The 18,199-nt window shown below is 39.0% G+C and overlaps 1 protein-coding gene across 5 annotated transcripts in view; it reads left to right on the top strand.

The window, feature by feature from the left end:
- numbl (NUMB like endocytic adaptor protein) overlaps positions 1 to 18,199 on the top strand; it is a 48,332-nt gene that overhangs the window by 3,182 nt on the left and 26,951 nt on the right. The gene's annotated exons all lie outside the window — the stretch shown is intronic.

Here is an 18,199-nt window from a genome sequence, read left to right as displayed (position 1 = left end):
TGTAATTTAACGTTGGTCCAAGATTAGATTCAGTAAGTGTTTATTTATTTATTCATTTATTTTGTCGTGATGCGGCTTATGGTCTAAATCAGGGGTGTCAAACTCATTTTTTGTCGCGGGCCACATGGTAGTTTCGATTACATCCGGAGGGCTGCTATGTCTTCCAACTAGGCTGCCAAAATTAATCGATTAATAAATTGACAGCTTTCTCAATCGTGCTAATCGATAGATCATTTTTGGACATTCAAATTAGTACAAATTTTTGCAAGTATTGATTTACAATAAGGAAACACAGGAAATAATCTACAATCTTCATTTGAATTTCATCATAAAACAGAAAGTTGGCACTCATCATTTACTTTCTCGGGCCACACAAAATGATGCAGCGGGCCAGATTTGGCCCCCGGCCCACCACTTTGTGGACATGTGGTCTAAATTAAGGCTCAGTTTTGCTTTTTGGAATTGAGATGGGAATCTAAAGTAAGAAAACATTAAGGTTTCTATGGACAAAGTGGGTTTGATGAAGCCAAAAGCTGGAACACTATCATGAATAAACCCAACTGCTAATCCACCACATGCATACATTCCACGCGCGTATGCTGACTTTCCACATCCGCCTAGACCATTTCCCGTTGTACAGCTCTTATTGCTACTTTAGGTCTTGGCTGTCTTTTGTTTCTCATCCACATGCACCGCTTTGGAGGGGCCAAGGGTTGGCTCAGCTGAGAGCACAATATGACTGGGATCAAAGGTCATCCAGCTGGCCAATCATAGTAATCTCTGCATTGGCTGGTAGTGGGAGAGGGCGTCATCCCCTCTTTGTGCCGGTCAGGGTGGGTCCACTAAACAAGCAGCTCCACTTCCAACTCCGGTCATGCTACTATCGGTAGCCTCAATGCACTTCCTCAAAGTATGAATGTTATAGTAGTTGCTAGAGTCTCGACACTTGCAATTAACAGCCATAGTGCTGAGAAACATTGCAAGAACGTTTTATTTCAACCGTATATTTGAGCAGCTATGTTTAGATTTGTGTCTGTATTTAATCAGTGAATGAACGAGTACAATCAAAAGCTGTTTCAATGAATAGAGAACTGCATTTCTGGTGGCGGAATGGAATCAGAACAGTTAAAGTAGATGGCAGGAGCAGTAGTGTTTGAAATTATTTCAAGAACAGATGGGAAAGTGATAGAGATAGGAGCTTCTCTAACAAAAATATGCTTATGACCTAAAAAGACAGACAGGGCAGGGCGATGGATGATGATATCAAGATAAGAGATGACTTTAAAATGAAAGCGGGTCAGAAATAAAACCCTTCTTTCATTTTATGACTGTTTCTTTTGCCCATACAATGTAATCTTGAAACATACAATGTTTAATTTTGGCCATTGTTTATACCAGGTGACACAAAAAAGACCTGCAACTTTTTAGCAATTCAATATTACCAAAAGTGATACAAAAACATATTTGAAACATTTAAAACATGCTGTTTAAGATAGAATAGAGTTTTCATTTGTTAAAATCTGCTGTTCAGATTCCTCATTGACCGCTGCAACGTCTCAGCTGGAATACTGTGAATTTCATCCTGAATCACTACTGTTACTAAATTGGCAGTGATTACGTGCTTAAAAAACATTTTTTTGTCAACCCATATAGTCGTCACACCAATTTTACACATTTTTACTCAGTCCCACTTCCATTACAGCTCTATGGGTCGTCACTGTGTGAATTCAACTGAATGCTTGTATTTTTGCATTCCAATTGTTAAAATAAAACACAGAGACACAAATCTGTAGTAGACAAAAACAGACATGGTGCATTTCATTTATCTTTAAGTGAGTGCACGACTCAAGCACAATGACTTCGACTGCCCGTCTAGTGATCACTCATGTGTGCAGTCAAATAAATTGGGTGGACTAAAATGGAATAGCATGTGCACGCCTTTTCTTCTTACCCATTAGCGGGTTATTCCCTTGCTTCAGGAGTGCTCATTTTGGTCTACAAATAATCAGAAAGGTGCCAAGTAATCTTATCTTTAAAACAACATAGCAACAAATAACTGTTACATTAAGACACATCAGTTACTTGTTTTACATTAGTCTTATCAACGCGTATGGTTACCCATTTCTTCTGGTTTGGATGAGAGCTTGAATTCTAAAAGTTCATCAAGTTTATAAAAATATTGAAGCTGCTACTGCTTCGCTCTTAACTATTGATTTGATGTCAGCCTAATGCAGCTAATACATCCAAGAGGGACAGAACCGCAGAATATAGCATTGGATTTTCCACTGCTTGGAGTGATGTCGAGAAAACCATTTTAAAGAACAGAATGCACAAAAAGAAAGCTAAAACGATCGCCGTGCAGAGACAATTCCAAAGGGGGAAGGGAGAAGGGCTGTAATAAGTGAGGCGGCAATGACAACTCAACAGCAAGGTGATGGTGTGCATCCATGTGAAATGCCTTCTATTCATTATAGCGTATACTGTAGCACTCTGTCACCTCACAAAACTGCTGGAGGAAGATTGAGAGTGAACTTACATCTGGTCAAGGAAAGAATGAGTCACTGCACAAAAGATATGCTTTGAGGTTAAAGGTGTAAATTGCCATTTTCGTGATTATACACTGACAATATTACAAAGTCTGCCACAATTGATGGTTCACTCCCATTTGTTGTTCACGTATTCATATGAAGTACCTAGAGGAAGTCTTAAAGTAACTTGCGTGTATGTATCAAACATAATTGTTTTCAATCTACTTTGGTGTTTTGACAAAAAATAAAAAACATTTCTGTTAATGCTTTGCATACACTTCCACATGCCACAGAGTTTACCCCTGTCATCATCTTGGTTGCCATCTGCTGCTGTGGGTTTTTGTGAATAGCAGAGTGAACAGCAGGTGTTTACATCTTAAATTCTCATCTCATCTCATTTTCTTAAACGTTTTATCCTCATTAGGGTCCCGCAGGGTGCTGGAGCCTATCCCAGGTAACTATGGGCACCCGGCGGGGGGCACCCTGAATCAGTGGCCAGCCGATTGCAGGGCACAAGGAGACGGACAACCATGCACTTTCACACCCATACCTAGGGGCAATTTAGAGTGTCTAATCAGCCTTATTGGAATGTGGGAGGAAACCAACTGGTGTACCTGGAGGAAACCCACGCGGGCCTAGGGAGAACATGCAATTTCCACACAGGTGGACGAACCTGGACTTGAACGCAGGACCCCAGAGCTGAGAGGCCGACTCGCTAACCACTCACCCACCGGGCTGCCCATCCTAAATTATATCATTTTATATTGTGTCAGGGTGGCCTGGTGTCGCGAGTGGTTTGCACGTCGGCCTCACAGCTCTGGGGTCCTGGGTTCAAATCCAGGTCATGTCCATCTGTGTGGAGTTTGCATGTTCTCCCCGGGCTTGCATGGGTTTCGTCCGGGTAGTCCAGTTTCCTCCCAAATTCCAAAAACATGCATGGTAGGATGATTGGACACTCTAAATTGTCCCTAGTTATGGGTGTGAGTGTGCATGGTTGTCCGTCTCTGTGTACCCTGCGATTGGCTGGCCACCGATTTAGGGTGTCCACCGCCGCCTGTGGCCCGGAGACATCTGGGATTGGCTCCAGCACCCCCTGCGACCCTAATGAAGATAAAGCGGTTCAGAAAAACAGTTAAGAAAACCATTTAAAAAAATTTACACAGCTCTATCTCTTCACCTTATTCTCCATGTGTTACGCATTATGTCAATTAACCATTTTTGGGGGATTTTATTTGTCCTAATGAGTAGGGAAAATGGTTAGGGTTCAGACTAAAATTATACCTTTTAAGAAGAAAAAAGAGAACAAAAGTGAAAAGTTGACAGAAATCTAGATTAAAAAAATTATGCGCAGGATTCCACAATTTTTGATTGCAAAATGTAGTTATATTTAAAGTATGCTTAAATGTGCCTTTGTTGGGAGGCTTGGTTCAGCTTTTCGTGTAAGAATGACAGCGTGGGGAAGGAAAATGCTAAAAATTGAAACATTTGAAGAACATGCATCTATATGGTCTACTATAATAATGTAACATATAGTAATCATTCTTATCCATTTCTTAGAAATCACAACAATGGACAAATCCACCCAAACAATGAGAAAACAGCAGTGGTTTACATCATTCACTTGGTATAACTTGCTCACCATGTACTGGAAATAGTATGTTATAGTGCTTAGTTTTGGAAGTGGTTATGTCGATCACTGCTGATCTGAGTGGGTACTGTGCTGTTAAAAGACTTCAAGTTTTTGCTGATGTGAATTTGTATTTAAGAGAGTGCTGACTGGGTTATTACTATTCTTTTTTTGTAAGCAAAATGTGTCTTGTCACTCTATTTAATTGACATGTCAGAAATAAAAACAGTGTTCATAAAAGACTGTTTTTGGCCTTGCACTCAGCAGCCACAACATTAGGCACAGCCACTCAATAAAATGTTGGGAACGCTTGATTTAATCAAAGATATAATGCCTTCAAAAAATACCCCTCAGTTATGACTGACACTGCACAAGAAAAATGTATTTGTTTGTTTATCATTGTGGTTTTAGTTCCTGGTGCTTGAGGACTGCTCCTAATTTTAGTCTTTTTTTTACGTGTGATGTCATGCATTCCTTCACGAATAACAATTAAATAGAGAAAATTGTCCGAAAATAGAAAACAGGCAACCTCATGATTTTTGTTCCAACTACATGATTATGTAAATTCAACATGTACTTAAAAAAGACATTTATGACAGAGGCACAAATAACCCTCCCGTTGAAGACGACTCTAGGCTAATGTACTCAACTCACACAGACAGTCATGTCAAGTCTTAACCTAACCTCTAAAAATGGGCCTTCTACCAGAAAGAACAAAATCACTACATGTGTTGCCGAGCAGGATTCGGTGTGCTATTCTTGTGAAAACAAAATGATGTCACAGCCAATCTTCCTGTCAGCCTTTTGGTTTAGAAAACATCCCCTCTGTTTACCAATGCTATGACTCACTGTTGCTATGGTGAAGATCTCTGACAGCATGGCTGCTGATGAGGAGCAACTGACTCCGTAGGACTCTTTTTTTTGCGCTTCATTCTCTTTCTCCATCAGTTGATCTTTTTCTCCCATCAACATCTTTTTATTCTCCTCCCGTGTCTTGGTTGCACAAACAGCAGCATTCCTTTCCGACCGATTCCGACCTGTTTTCATCATTCAACCTTCACTGAACTTTACTGCTTCATACAATCATTCTTTTTTTTTCTTCGTTCCTATAGCCCTTATATTTTATGTAGGGTCTTGCCCATAGCGCATTGGATCCTTTTGCATGGAAAAAAATCTGTCACAAAAATGAATTCCTATTTGAAGTTGGGACAAGATTAAAGTAATCGTAAATAGAAGCAATAAAATGCTTGTTAAAAAAAGAAAATGTCAAACCTCAACAATTTTTATTTTTAACCCAGCAGCTGGGGACCAGATGTGGCCTGCAGCTGTTTGTACTCTGATCACAAAAACAGAGATGAGTGATCCCTCAACAATTACACTGCAAGTAATGCAATTTGCATTGATAGAGTTTTGAGACATTAATCTAAGATGAATATTCTTCATTATCTTGCCTCATCTAGTCTTTAGGGAAACTTGATTCTCCATTCCATGCTTTAGACAGTGTCACATAATGCCTACTTACTAATACTACTTATAATTAAAGATCTCCCCGAGCTGATTAGATGTTTGGAAATTGGACCCAATCACATCATTTTCAGAATATCTTATTGTTTGGAAAAACATTTTTTTATGTATCTATTTGATTTTTTTACAGCTGTAAAGTAGCAAAATAACTTCGATGTTCAAGGACATTATCGAAGAAGAAAAAAAATCAAACAATTTAGAAAAAAAATCCCAAAATATGTGATCGGGACATCTCTACTCATAATTTACCATTTAGTGCACATGCTAAAACAATTCATAGATCTGTTAGTAGAATTTGGATCTGTAATTAGAGTGTCATTTTATTGTTTTTGATGAATAATTAGGCTGATTATGAAACTGTATTCTAAGGTTTATCATGTTCGTGGTACTTGATATAAAAAGCTTAACCACCATTGTCATGTGCCATCTCCTTTTGTCTGTCTGTGGTCCGCTCCACCTTTTTCTCTTTCTTAACTTACCTTGCTTTCCTCACTAGTTATCAGTTTCTTCAACTGAATCTCGGTTGCACTCTTGCTTCTGCTTTTATTCCGTCTCAGTGAAGGGAAGTCGCCTTAGTCGCCTTCACTGCCTGCAGGCTCCCAGTGGAACAAACCCCCCCTTTGTTCATCTCCACTGGAAGATGAGTAGTCGGTCCAACTAGCAATCCCCGCAGAGTTTGTCAGTGCTCAGGCAGCTACTCAGAGAGGTTGTAAATTAGCCAATCCTCCTAACCATCTTGACCGTAGGCTTCTCTACGGGCAACCAGACTGACAGGTAGCATTGGGATTTATACCAACACATGATGAAACACCTTCCTTGGCCAACCAGGAGCTGGGCTACACCTATTAGTTTCCTTCAATTGTAATTCATCATTTTTCTTTGCTTCCCAATTGTGGGAGCAGTGGGGGAAAAGGCCATACCTTGACAATTTTCCACAAATACATTACAATTCCCAGAATAATGTGTTTCTTGATGGAACATAAGGATAAATTCCATAGTGACTTCCATCTCCCTTTTCCTGTAGGCTGCTTGTAACAGACAGGTGTCCCAACACTTCATCCCATGTGATATACTGTATCTTCCAGGCTATGATTCAGTTTTTTCCATAGTTTGGCTGTGCATGCGACTTACGTTTTAGTTTTCGAGAAGGCTACTGTTGGTGGAATTGTTCAGTATTGATACTGAAAATGAAGACTACAATAGATTTGATAGTTAGTGAGATTGAGGCTTGATTGTTTAGTCCATATTTATCTGAGTACATTTGTTAATGTTACATTAACAGATGTCTATTTAGCATTGAGCTCCATTTTATTGTCTAACATATTGTCCATTCATTAGTCTGAAAAATATAGTATGAATGAATTTTCTCAAGAACTCTTGCCTTTGATTTGTACATTGTGCATAAGGTAAAAGTCAGTCATTTCTCTGTTTGTGTTAATTTGACTATCACTTTTTGTTTTATGTCATCCTCAAATGACCGACATACATTATGCAATGCAATAAAGATGTTTGCAAAGTGCATCTCAAATTGTTGAATGCAATTTAAGTAGTTTGTCCTTTCTTCTCTAAATGGCAGACTTCAATTACATATGTAGGATACAAATCTTCCAAGTAATAGTTATTACATGAAAGTGCAATTTTTGTGCAACTTTCTAGCAACCAGTCTCAAATTCAATATGCTATGTCTATATATTAAAACTTCCATCATGAACTTACAGCTGGCCGTGACCTAGCAGTATACTATATATATAACATAATTCTCCCCATTGTATTTTCATGGTACTCGGAGGTTTGGTCGAAAAACGTTTGGTCCCCGGACGTTTGGTCCCTGGACGTTTGGTCGACCGGACGTTTGGTCCACCGGACGTTTGGTCGACCGGACGTCCGGACGTTTGGTCGACCGGACGTTTGGTCGACTGGACGTTTGGTAGAACGGGCGTTTGGTAGAACGGACGTTTGGTCGCCGGGTTGTAACTTTTGAAACCAGCTCTCAAAATTATAATCATGACAGAGAGAGTTTAATATCTAAATATCTAATAACAAAATATCAAAAGTAAACTCTCTGTCATAATTTGACAGCGAGCGAACCCGGCGACCAAACGTCCGTTCTACCAAACGTCAGTTCTACCAAACGTCAGTTCTACCAAACGTCCGGTCGACCTGACGTCCGGTCGACCTGACGTCCGGTCGACCGGACGTCCGGTCGACCAAACGTCCGGTCGACCAAACGTCCGGTCGACCAAACGTCCGGTCGACCAAACGTCCGGTCGACCAAACGTCTTTCGACGAAACGTCTGGTCACGTATTTGCATACATGCCATGTAATTAAAACCACAGGTGATCAGTGTTGAATAAAAACTCATGGACAGCTACACAGTATGCAATTATTACTATTATAGCTGTTTGCCCCTCCCATCACTGTGAAATAATGTGGCCTTTTTAGATCAGCTCTTACGAGCGCCACTTTCTCACCGCCAGGACATTTCTAGATCTGAAAGCTCCAGTAACATTGATTTTCTATTAGGTTGCAAGTACTTTACATCATTATTCACTACATGATATTTCTCATATCATTTTCCCAGTTTTGACTGTGCTGTGAAGTCACACCCTTTCCCATAAAGGAATATTAAGTGATTTTTTTTCTTTGAAAAGTCAGTTTCATATTTGCTTCTACCAGGAAAGCCTTAGTGAGCGATCACAACAAAGCTGACTCCCTCTTTTGATTTGCTCGTAGGATCTTAGCTACATAGTAGCGATAGCAGTGTGACACAGTGAGGAGGTTGTGTGATGTAATTAGAACACTATGGTCTGATTAGTGTTGCCTGTCTCCCTTCAGCTCTCCAGCACATGTCATTCTCAGTGGGTGAGTTGCATGCATCCTTCTTGTGACTCTTCTGTCTTCACTTGTGTGGGGTTAAGAGAGGGGGGTCAAGTGGGTGTGGTTAGCGCTTAGAATTGAGGATATAGAGGGTGGGGATAGTTCCTGATACCAGATGACCCCTGATTTGATGCGTAAACTAGAGGAAGACAGTTTTTTTTCTGTCATTGTCTTGCTGAGCAGGGACTATAAATATACATAATTGCTGTTGTCGATGACTATTTGTAGTAAAGAAATGTATCATTCCTCTTGGGCCATTTAACATATTGTAAATAATGGGAAAGTTTATAAGAAAGTTCTCTGTCTAAACCCGAACTGACAGAAGAATAGAAAACTCCAGCAAATACAATAAAGCTTCAATCTCAGATCATGGGATATATATTCATATTCAATGTCAATTTTGAAAACTTGTGAAAATCATGGATATGTTTGTGGAACTAAAAAAACAAACCTTGTAAACCATTTTCAGGCAAATCTCTGACTATAATTTGCCCCTTAAACTGACAATGCAACAAAATGTTTAATCCACCCCCAAGTATTTGCAACCAGCAAATGTTTAGTTTTTATTCTTGAATAATCTTGTTATTCCTTGAAATGTCTACTTCTCATCAGTTGTTGGTGAAAATGCGCAAATGAACTGTTGCAGTATTTGACAGTAATAAAATAAAGATTTTTGGAAATTTAACAATTGCTGCGAGTAGCTTTATATAGCATACCCTTGAAATATATCTGGTTAAGGGATGGTGTGCTTCCAGTAAAAGTTTATCTGGACCCCTGATTTGCCTTAGTGTATGTAGGTCTTGTGTTATGCCATACAATCTGTCCCTATTCAATATTCACACTGCTAACCCCTGAGGGCAAATACATGGGGAAAGGAGGCCTTGCAGCTGAAGAATTTTTCGATTGAAAATAATGCAAATGATCATATTTTCTTCCTAGTTCAGCTGGCAAAGGCAAATTTACACAAAACAGATTTAAAGACCTGTCTGGCACCTTATTTATACCACACACTGTATTTTATTACACACCTACATTTAAATGATAAAAAGATGTCAACTGATTCTGTCAAACCAGCCAAAGGGGACAAACGGTTTCACCTGTTGATTTGTGTCTCAATTTAAACTAAAATTGAATTTAAATTGGGAAATAACAACTGCAGGTCTGGTTTAATAAATCGGTGTGTCTTTTGATTAAGATCAGTTGATTTTTATGTCAGGGTTGCAAGAGTTGTCTTTTTGGTGAAAGCTTTTAATTACTTGAGTCACCGTTCAATCCATATTGACAGATAATCCTCAAGTCATCAAGAAACAATGGATTAAAATTGCTTGTGAAAAAAAGATTGTTAAAGAGCTAAGTGCTGTAAAGAAAGAAACAAATTAAGTGCTATCAATATTGTTTACAATGTAGTGTAACAAGGCTATTGGTCAGCATTTTAGGGATGATGGATCAATACCTTACTTCCCATGATTTTCCTTTTTATCTAATGGCAGTAAAAGTCTAATGTTTTGAAAAACCTAGTGTTCTGGAACATTGTACTAAATCATGAGCATGCAAACTCTTACTTTTGAGATCACAACCCACAATCTCAGAACCATAAAACCTCACAGATTAAATCAAGCCCCTCTAACAACTTGCATTGCAGGGGCAAAAAAAGTGATTTTATTTCTTTTACACTTTAAACTTTGCTGTATAAAAATAAACAAACAAACAAAAACAGTTTAAAAATGATTTTTATGGTAGTTTCTAGTTCATTTGACAGTAAATTTTACGGTTTTCCTGTTTGTTTAATGGTACGTCTCAGGTAGCCACATCCTCTAGTATTTAGTATTGTTACATTTTTTTTACTTTTTAATTTATTTTTCTAAGTGTCTGGTTTGAGTAGCCACCGATTGATTCTTGGTGTCCACCGCCTGATGCCTGTAGTTAGCTTGGATAGGCTCCAGCAGCCCCCGTGACCCTTGTGAGGATAAGCTGTTCAGAAAATGAATGAATGAATAAGTGTAGGACTATTACAGCATCCTTTCCCTGACTTTTGCAGTCATTGTTTACATGCGTAGATTTTTTTGTGCAGGGGTAATGTGTGTAACCAAATAATTACAGTATATGTGAAAAAACCTTTCCCCTTGGGAGTTAGGTCTAGTGCTTTTTCTGTATCATTAAATATCATTTTGTTCTGCTCTGGTTCCCCTTACAAATATGGATATTACTCAGAGGATTTGAATCACTGTGATCTATCCAGGAAACACGTCTTCAGGCTTCAGTGATCAGAGAAGTCAGTTTAAGAATAATTCTACTTACATGGATTTTGTTTGAGACATGGTGCTGCAGGATTAGATATTTGGAAGGGGGGTGCGTTATGACACAATCGTGGGCCACAACTCTCCTCCTATTAACAGATGGTTGAGGGTGCAATGGGTCTGCCTACATTTGGTTAAAGAAGAGGGGGATGGTATTTTTCTGGGGGGCTGGTAATACGCTAAAGAGAGGTGTGGATAGAGGTCAGGCAGAGGCACAGCTGGTGAGATCGCCTCTCCAACCAGCTGCTGCCTCAAAAGAGTCTGTCAGCAGCCTGCTTGGCTGCCTGGCTTTCCATGTCTTCTCATTCTCTGTGCCCTTTCTATCTACTCCCCCCAGCTCCTCCTCTATGAGCCTGCAGACTCAGTCCAGCTGTTCCAAAATCTTTGCTCCAGGCACCTTGACCTCTACAGTAAAAAATTGGGAGGAATCCAATAGCTATCAGTCAGAGTCCCAGGATGTGATTTTGTCTGTAAGACGCTCGTTCGACTAGCAAGGGGATCACATTTTGCAGAAGCTTTCAGATGTTCTTTCTATGCTTACAGACATTCGGGCACTCTATTGCACGGCCTTGAAGTCGGCTCGGTAATAATCTTGCTATAGATAATGATGCAAATACACCCATATTATAAAACTAGATTTTATTCAAGTTTAACACTATTCAGTTAGAGACAGTGCATTTACAAAACTAAATAAATGAAACTAAATACTTGAATAAAAATGGAAATTAGCCCTCGGCTACAATCTTACATATTTACATATATGTTCATTAACATGAATATAAATATGTTCATTAATATGTGCTGTTCCTAATTAAATTAAATAAATCAAACTCAACTCAATTTATAACTATAACAAGAGTTTAAATGAACAAAGCAAATTAACCTTTCTTCAATATTCCAATTATTCAGGGAATAACTGTAAATGTGTGTCATGTCAAAGAACACAACAAAATATGTATTGTAGTAGTATATCTATTCATATTTATTTTCATAATTATCGATAAAAAAGTTAACTTTTTTTGGGGGGGGGGAAGGTTTTGTGCAGAATTGTTTAAATAATTCAAGTTCAATACAATTAGAAACCTGTAATTTATGCCAGGTAAACAGTTAGTGATGTGTGTTTATTAAAACATGCACTCTGCCATTTGGCAGGTGCAAAGATGGGCCAATATACTATTCTTTAAAATGTATTTGGCTTTAGAATTTTACACAAGAAATGAATCTACATTCAATAGATTAGCGAACGGTATAGTAAATGGATATCCACATAAGAACTATTGTGTGTCCAACTGTCAATGAGGGAGAGGCATAAACACAAAACAATGCTTGCGGTCCCGTAATGGAATTTTTGGTTTTAACGACATCCTCTTCAGAAATGATCACCTTTTCAAATGATCTCACTTGAAAGTTGCTAAAAGTGAAACTGCAAGCCATAAGGAGGCTTTACTTCACGACCAACACACGCCCCTTCTACCTCTCTTTTCCAGTGCATTGTTCCATCAATGACAAGGCCCACGTGCCCCCCTATTCAGCATCATAGTGGGGGGTAGGCGGGTTCTTTGTCTGGCAGCCATTGTCCCAGACACGCGCTCCCATTTGACGGACACACGTGCTGATAAAAGAGAAAGGGGGAAAAGAAGGAGGGCCCACCGCTGGCCATTCTTCTTCATGGTGGTGGCGGTGAAAAGACAAGACGCGCTGACCATCTGTAGTGCGTGTCTGTAATCTCCAGTGACTGCACACACATACACACTCATTTAGGGTGCAAAAGAATCCCTTTCTTTTGTGTCGTCACGTGGTTCTAAGAAAACAAGGCCACTGAGCCAGGTTTTTTGACTGTGACATCTTTGTGTAGCGAGGAGTCACTCAAAGTATGATAGGGTTGAAGTGAGCCTACACTGTAATACAAAATCCCTTTTAGGATTGTTACATGGGTACACAGTCGATTGGTCGCCGGTCTTTTGGTGGCCAATCTTTTGGTCGCCCAGAAGGTAAGTGATAATTACCATTTAAAATGTTGCTCAAATTCCCTAAATACAAACTGCAAATTACTATTTAGTCATACTTAATGCCCTAGTAATTATTAGGCTAAAGAAAAGCTCCAAATTTCCCTGACTTTTATTGTTTTTTGTTGGAGAACTTGTTAAGACCCTGACTGATGTAGCTTCTTAAAGGGACAACGTATGTACATACAAACTCTTATACACTCACACGTCGGCTCAGTGAAACTGCTCATGGATATTGTTGGCTTTTATTAATGCGTAGACCGTGTTGTTTTACCTTGTTTTGTCGCCGGTCTTTTGGATGTCGGTCTTTTGGTCGCCGGTCTTTTGGTCGCCCGTTGTCGCGGTCGGGGCGACCAAAAGACCGGCGACCAATCGACCGCACACGGTTACATGGTTAATTTTCTGTGTTTGTCAAAATTGACTATGGTTGAGTTTAGCTTCAGTGGTTCATAGAACCACACTGGGACCCCCCTTGTTTCTCTTCTGTTTGCATGACCCGATCTGCATGGGGGTCATCACTTCAGTTGTGTAAATAATTTGTCATCACAATAAGAACTTGCCACGTGCCATTTTATTCTATTCGTAGAAGTTCTTGGAACTAGAAACTCCAAATTGGAATACTTATTGCAGAAATTTCAGCAAAATACAAGTTAACAGTGAAAACCTATGTCCCACTCATTACCTGCCCCCTTCAAGCAGTACAGTACACTATGATGTAGGAATGGTAGTGTGTGGGCAGGTTGGTGAAGCATAATCTACATAAATAGTGCAGCACATCATTACTGTGTGGCGCAATGTAACCCACCAATGAATTCAACAGCTAACAGAGTAGAACATTAGGTGATTAGTAAAAGAGTACAGAAAAGTATGCAGTGATTGTGATTTTCGTTTGAACAGTTCATGCTCTGAAATTGGTATTCAGTATTTTTTCACCTTACCATGTATGTGGCATCTGACTATAAGTTGCACCAGCCAAAGAATACACAATGAAGAGGAAAAATATACAAATATGATGCACTGGAGTATAAGGCAAGATTCCCATACAGGAGATATTGATCCTTCTGTAATGTATTTTCCCCCATTTATTATTCACCATGGTCTTAACATTTTTATAAACATAGTTTGTTGTAGTTTGTTTTGGATTGCCTTGTCCGACACCCCGTTTTTATATAATAATAATATAACACTTATTACCCTGCTTTATACATAATGTTCTTCATTTTTTTTGCTTGTGAGTACAAATTAAAAACGATGAGCCCAGCAAATCCAAGGCAATCAAAGGTTTAATTACCCAGTTAATGTTCTGACTTTATAAATATTCAAATTCTAAGTGTCGAAGACAGCAGAACTTTAAAAAACGATGTTCCTTTTTGACATGCTTTTACTTTGGCTAGTCAGTGTTCTGATAACCTCAGACTTAACTCCATATGTTTAATATAAAACAACTTTTGTTTCTATGAGAAAGGTTCCTTCAAGAATAGATTAGATTAAATTAGATTAGAATTTTATTTCGTCCCGTATTCGGGAAATTTCTTATTTGCAGGATCAAGACAGACACAAGACACACAAGACATTGTAGACCTAGGTAAGAAACTGGAGCCACACAAGAAGTCCACAAGGTGGGGATGTTATGAATGTTACAAAGGATATGTTCAGACTGCATCTGGAAGTGACTCAAATCTAAACTTGTATGACATACAAGTTTAGATTTGAGTCACAATGTTCCTTTTTGACATTTGAGTCATACAATGTATGTGATTCAAGTGAGCCAGGTCACAAGGAATCTGATATTTCACAAACTAGACCACTTTTAGTTTTGCATGCGATTCAATATCAGACATTGATTAGGGTTTATTTTGATGTGATTGCGGTCTGAGGACACAGTTCAACGGATAACTTGTGAAGACATTCAGAGGGCAACATAGAAAGAGGAGAGCAGTGGTGCGATAGTGAAGTGTTATAGTGAAAAAGTATTAAGAGGATGAAACATTGCAAAGGCGACTTAAAGGATCCTATTATAGCGGGTTTCTTGCCTTTGTGATAGGGGGCTGAGCAGACGAGAGCCGAAAAATTAATTTATAATAAAAAGAGCCATTTAAGGAGGAGAATGGGTCTAATCAAAACAGCTTAATTGGGCACATGCATGCCAGGTTTGCTCAATGCATAGTGGGTGGTGATTTTGTATGCATATTTTCTATTGGAGAACGGCAGTCTGAATGTTCACACCAAAAAAATTGGATATTACAAAAATTTCATTTATGCATTAACCCATTTTCCCCCAGTGGCAACAATTGTTGCCAAATTATCACTTATTTTTGACTCACAGTAAAAATTATGATAGATACTGATGCAACGTTTTCCAATTATATGCTAGGAGACAATTTACACATAGGTTTTGATTTTTTAAAAATCATTCTCGTGTGGTTCCTTTCAACTAAAAATATAAGACATAAAACTGAAAAGAATTAGGCTAAAAATGGGTGCTCTGAACATAGCCTAATCATCCATTCTCTATAACAACACCTACTGTATTCCTAATTTTTCTACTCCTCATTTTCTGAACCTTTTTGTCCGCACTAGGGTCGCGGGGGGTGCTGGAGCCTATCCCAGCTGACTTCAGGTTAGAGGTGGGGGACACCCTGGATCGGTGGCCAGCCAATCAAAGGGCACAAGGAGACAATCAACCATTCACGCTCACACTCATACCTAGGGGCAATTTTGAGTGTCCAATCAGCCTACCCTTCATGTCTTTGGAATGTGGGAGGAAACTGGAATACCCAGAGAAAACCCATGCAGGCCTGGGGAGAACATGCAAACTCCACACAGGTGGACCGACCTGGATTTGGACCCAAGTCCCCCACTGTGAGGCCGATGTGCTAACCACTCACCCAATGCGCCGCCTGCCTCATTAGTACAAAAAATAATGTATCGATCAATAAATATAAAATCATACAGTTATTTTTGTTGTGCCGTAGTTTGTTACTGTTACTACAGGTTGATCTGAGGAGCCTTTTTGTCATGTTGCTAGCTAGAAAAGGAAAAGACAGCTTTCCAGTGTGCGAAACATGCTGCATTTTTTAACAGATTAGAGGGCAAGTAGACAGATGGTTGTTGCCACTGAGGCAAATAGGCTGACAGACAGATGGATATGTCGACATTTAGTTAACAGATGCATAGAGTCGATGTTTCATCATTGGGAATGTGTTGGAGATTTCCCTTTGACATACCCAAAAAGAAACTGACTATGTTAGATGCTTTGAGTGTTGCTCTAGACGTCTGGATCCTGTCGGTGTCATCATCCTATTCTTTGTGTATAGAAAGGCACTTTTCAGCCAAGGACGGATAGAGGCAGATGTAAAAAGCTCTTAAGGCCTATTGATTTCTGGCTTATGGCCTTGTATATAATTGCTTTGCATCCATATACGTACATAATGCATGAATGTGTTGTTTGACGGTCAACACTTTGAAATTTGCTGAGACGCACCCTCCAACTGAGTATATGTCAAAAGTTGTTCTGTTTGGGTAAATGGTTTCGAATCTAAGGAACAACCTGACGTTATTGTCATTTCCCCCCTAATGTTCTTTTCTCATTAGCAAGTCTGACTCTCCAAGCCACTGTTTTGTTGTGTTTGTATGCCTTTACTGCAATAATTTTATTTTATATGTAGTTTTGAGTAGCTGGCAGTAGATTTGTCAATGAATTTGTTTTCCATTTCACGTCTGATGCTCTGTATGCAGCGCGTGTCACAGGTTCATAATGTATAGCACGTGTCAAAGTGGCGGCCCGGGGGCCAAATCTGGCCCGCCGCATCATTTTGTGTGGCCCGGGAAAGTAAATCATGAGTGCCGACTTTCTGTTTTAGGATCAAATTAAAATGAAGAGTATAGATGTATATTAAATTTCCTGATTTTCCCCCTTTTAAATCAATACATGTAATTTCTTAATCATTTTTTTCCTGTTTTTAGTTAAAAAATCATTTTGTAAAATCTAAAAATATATTTAAAAAAAGCTAAAATAAACATTGTTTTAGATCTATAAAAAACTGAATATTCAGGGATTTTAATCCAGTTCTTTCAATCCATTTATTTAAAAAAAATCTAAATATTATATCTAAAATGGCCCGGCCCACAGGAGATCTAATTGGCATGAATGTGGCCCGCGAACCAAACTGAGTCCAACACCCCTGCTGTACAGTACACAAACAGAGCCTGCTGTCATGGAAGTATTCTATTCCCCATTCACCATTTTCTTCAACAAGGCAAGAGAAAATACTTTTCTCCTTCATCACCTCATCTCTATAGACTAGACTCTATTTATTTATTCATTTTATGAAACTTTTGTTACCTCTTTTCCAGATACACCAATTCTTCCCCCAAATCATCAAGAACACACAAAACAAAATTAATATTAGAAATTGGAGTCACTCTACTCCTATTGTAAAACAAAATATAATAACATATACACTGAGGGCATCCCCGTCTTTGCAACTATTCACTAGTTGCCATGGGACATGGTTGCCATGCAGCGGTAATAGGCATCCAAGCTCTTTCATGCAAGGCTAACCATGTCGATTAGCACTAAAAGTAACACACACATACACGTGTGCATGCACACATACAAATATTTTGCGATGGAAAGGCGATTGACCATGTAATCCAGTTGACAAGCTGCGCAACTGTGTGCTTGTGTCCAGAAGCCACTTGAGGGCACACTCACACACTCCTCCATCATTTCGCTAGTGGTGTTTAGTCATCATCTTTTTTTGCTGTAGTTGTTGAGTGTTGAGAATATATGTATTCAGCAGAGAGGACAGACACATGAAGAGACAAAGAAAGCTAAATATAATGTCAGGCACAGATTACAACAAGAGGCTGAAACTAATGAACAATGCGTGAGGAGTTCTGTGTGGGGTGACAGTATACTGTTTTAGATATACGTAGACTTGGTTTTATTGAATCATCACATTTTAATGACCCCTTTCTTCGTTGCTTTGAAAAGTCGTTAAAAGCGACCACATATTTTGTTGCTGCGGTTTTGGACCTGTGCTCTATTCCAAGAACTTTTCATCATACCCCCCTTTCTTTCATTTCCTTGTTGGCTTAGTCACAGCACTGGAGCCAAGCAAATACAACTTGCATGAATATTAGAAGTTGAATATGGGTTTGTGATCTTGATTTTGATAACATGGCAATCATTATTTTTTGCCTCAAAAAAGAGTTAAGAGATTTGGCTCAGCTGACTTTGAGAATCATCTACGCAAAAATCAACAATACACTGGACCCTGTTAAAATCAATCGCATTAATGTTAGCAAGTGGTGGTAGTTGATTGACAGTTGCC

This window comes from Stigmatopora argus, chromosome 10 (assembly GCF_051989625.1).
Source record: "Stigmatopora argus isolate UIUO_Sarg chromosome 10, RoL_Sarg_1.0, whole genome shotgun sequence".
NCBI lineage: Eukaryota > Metazoa > Chordata > Actinopteri > Syngnathiformes > Syngnathidae > Stigmatopora > Stigmatopora argus.
The sequence above is the reverse complement of the archived record's forward strand: the minus strand, read 5'-3'. Positions and strand labels throughout refer to the sequence as shown.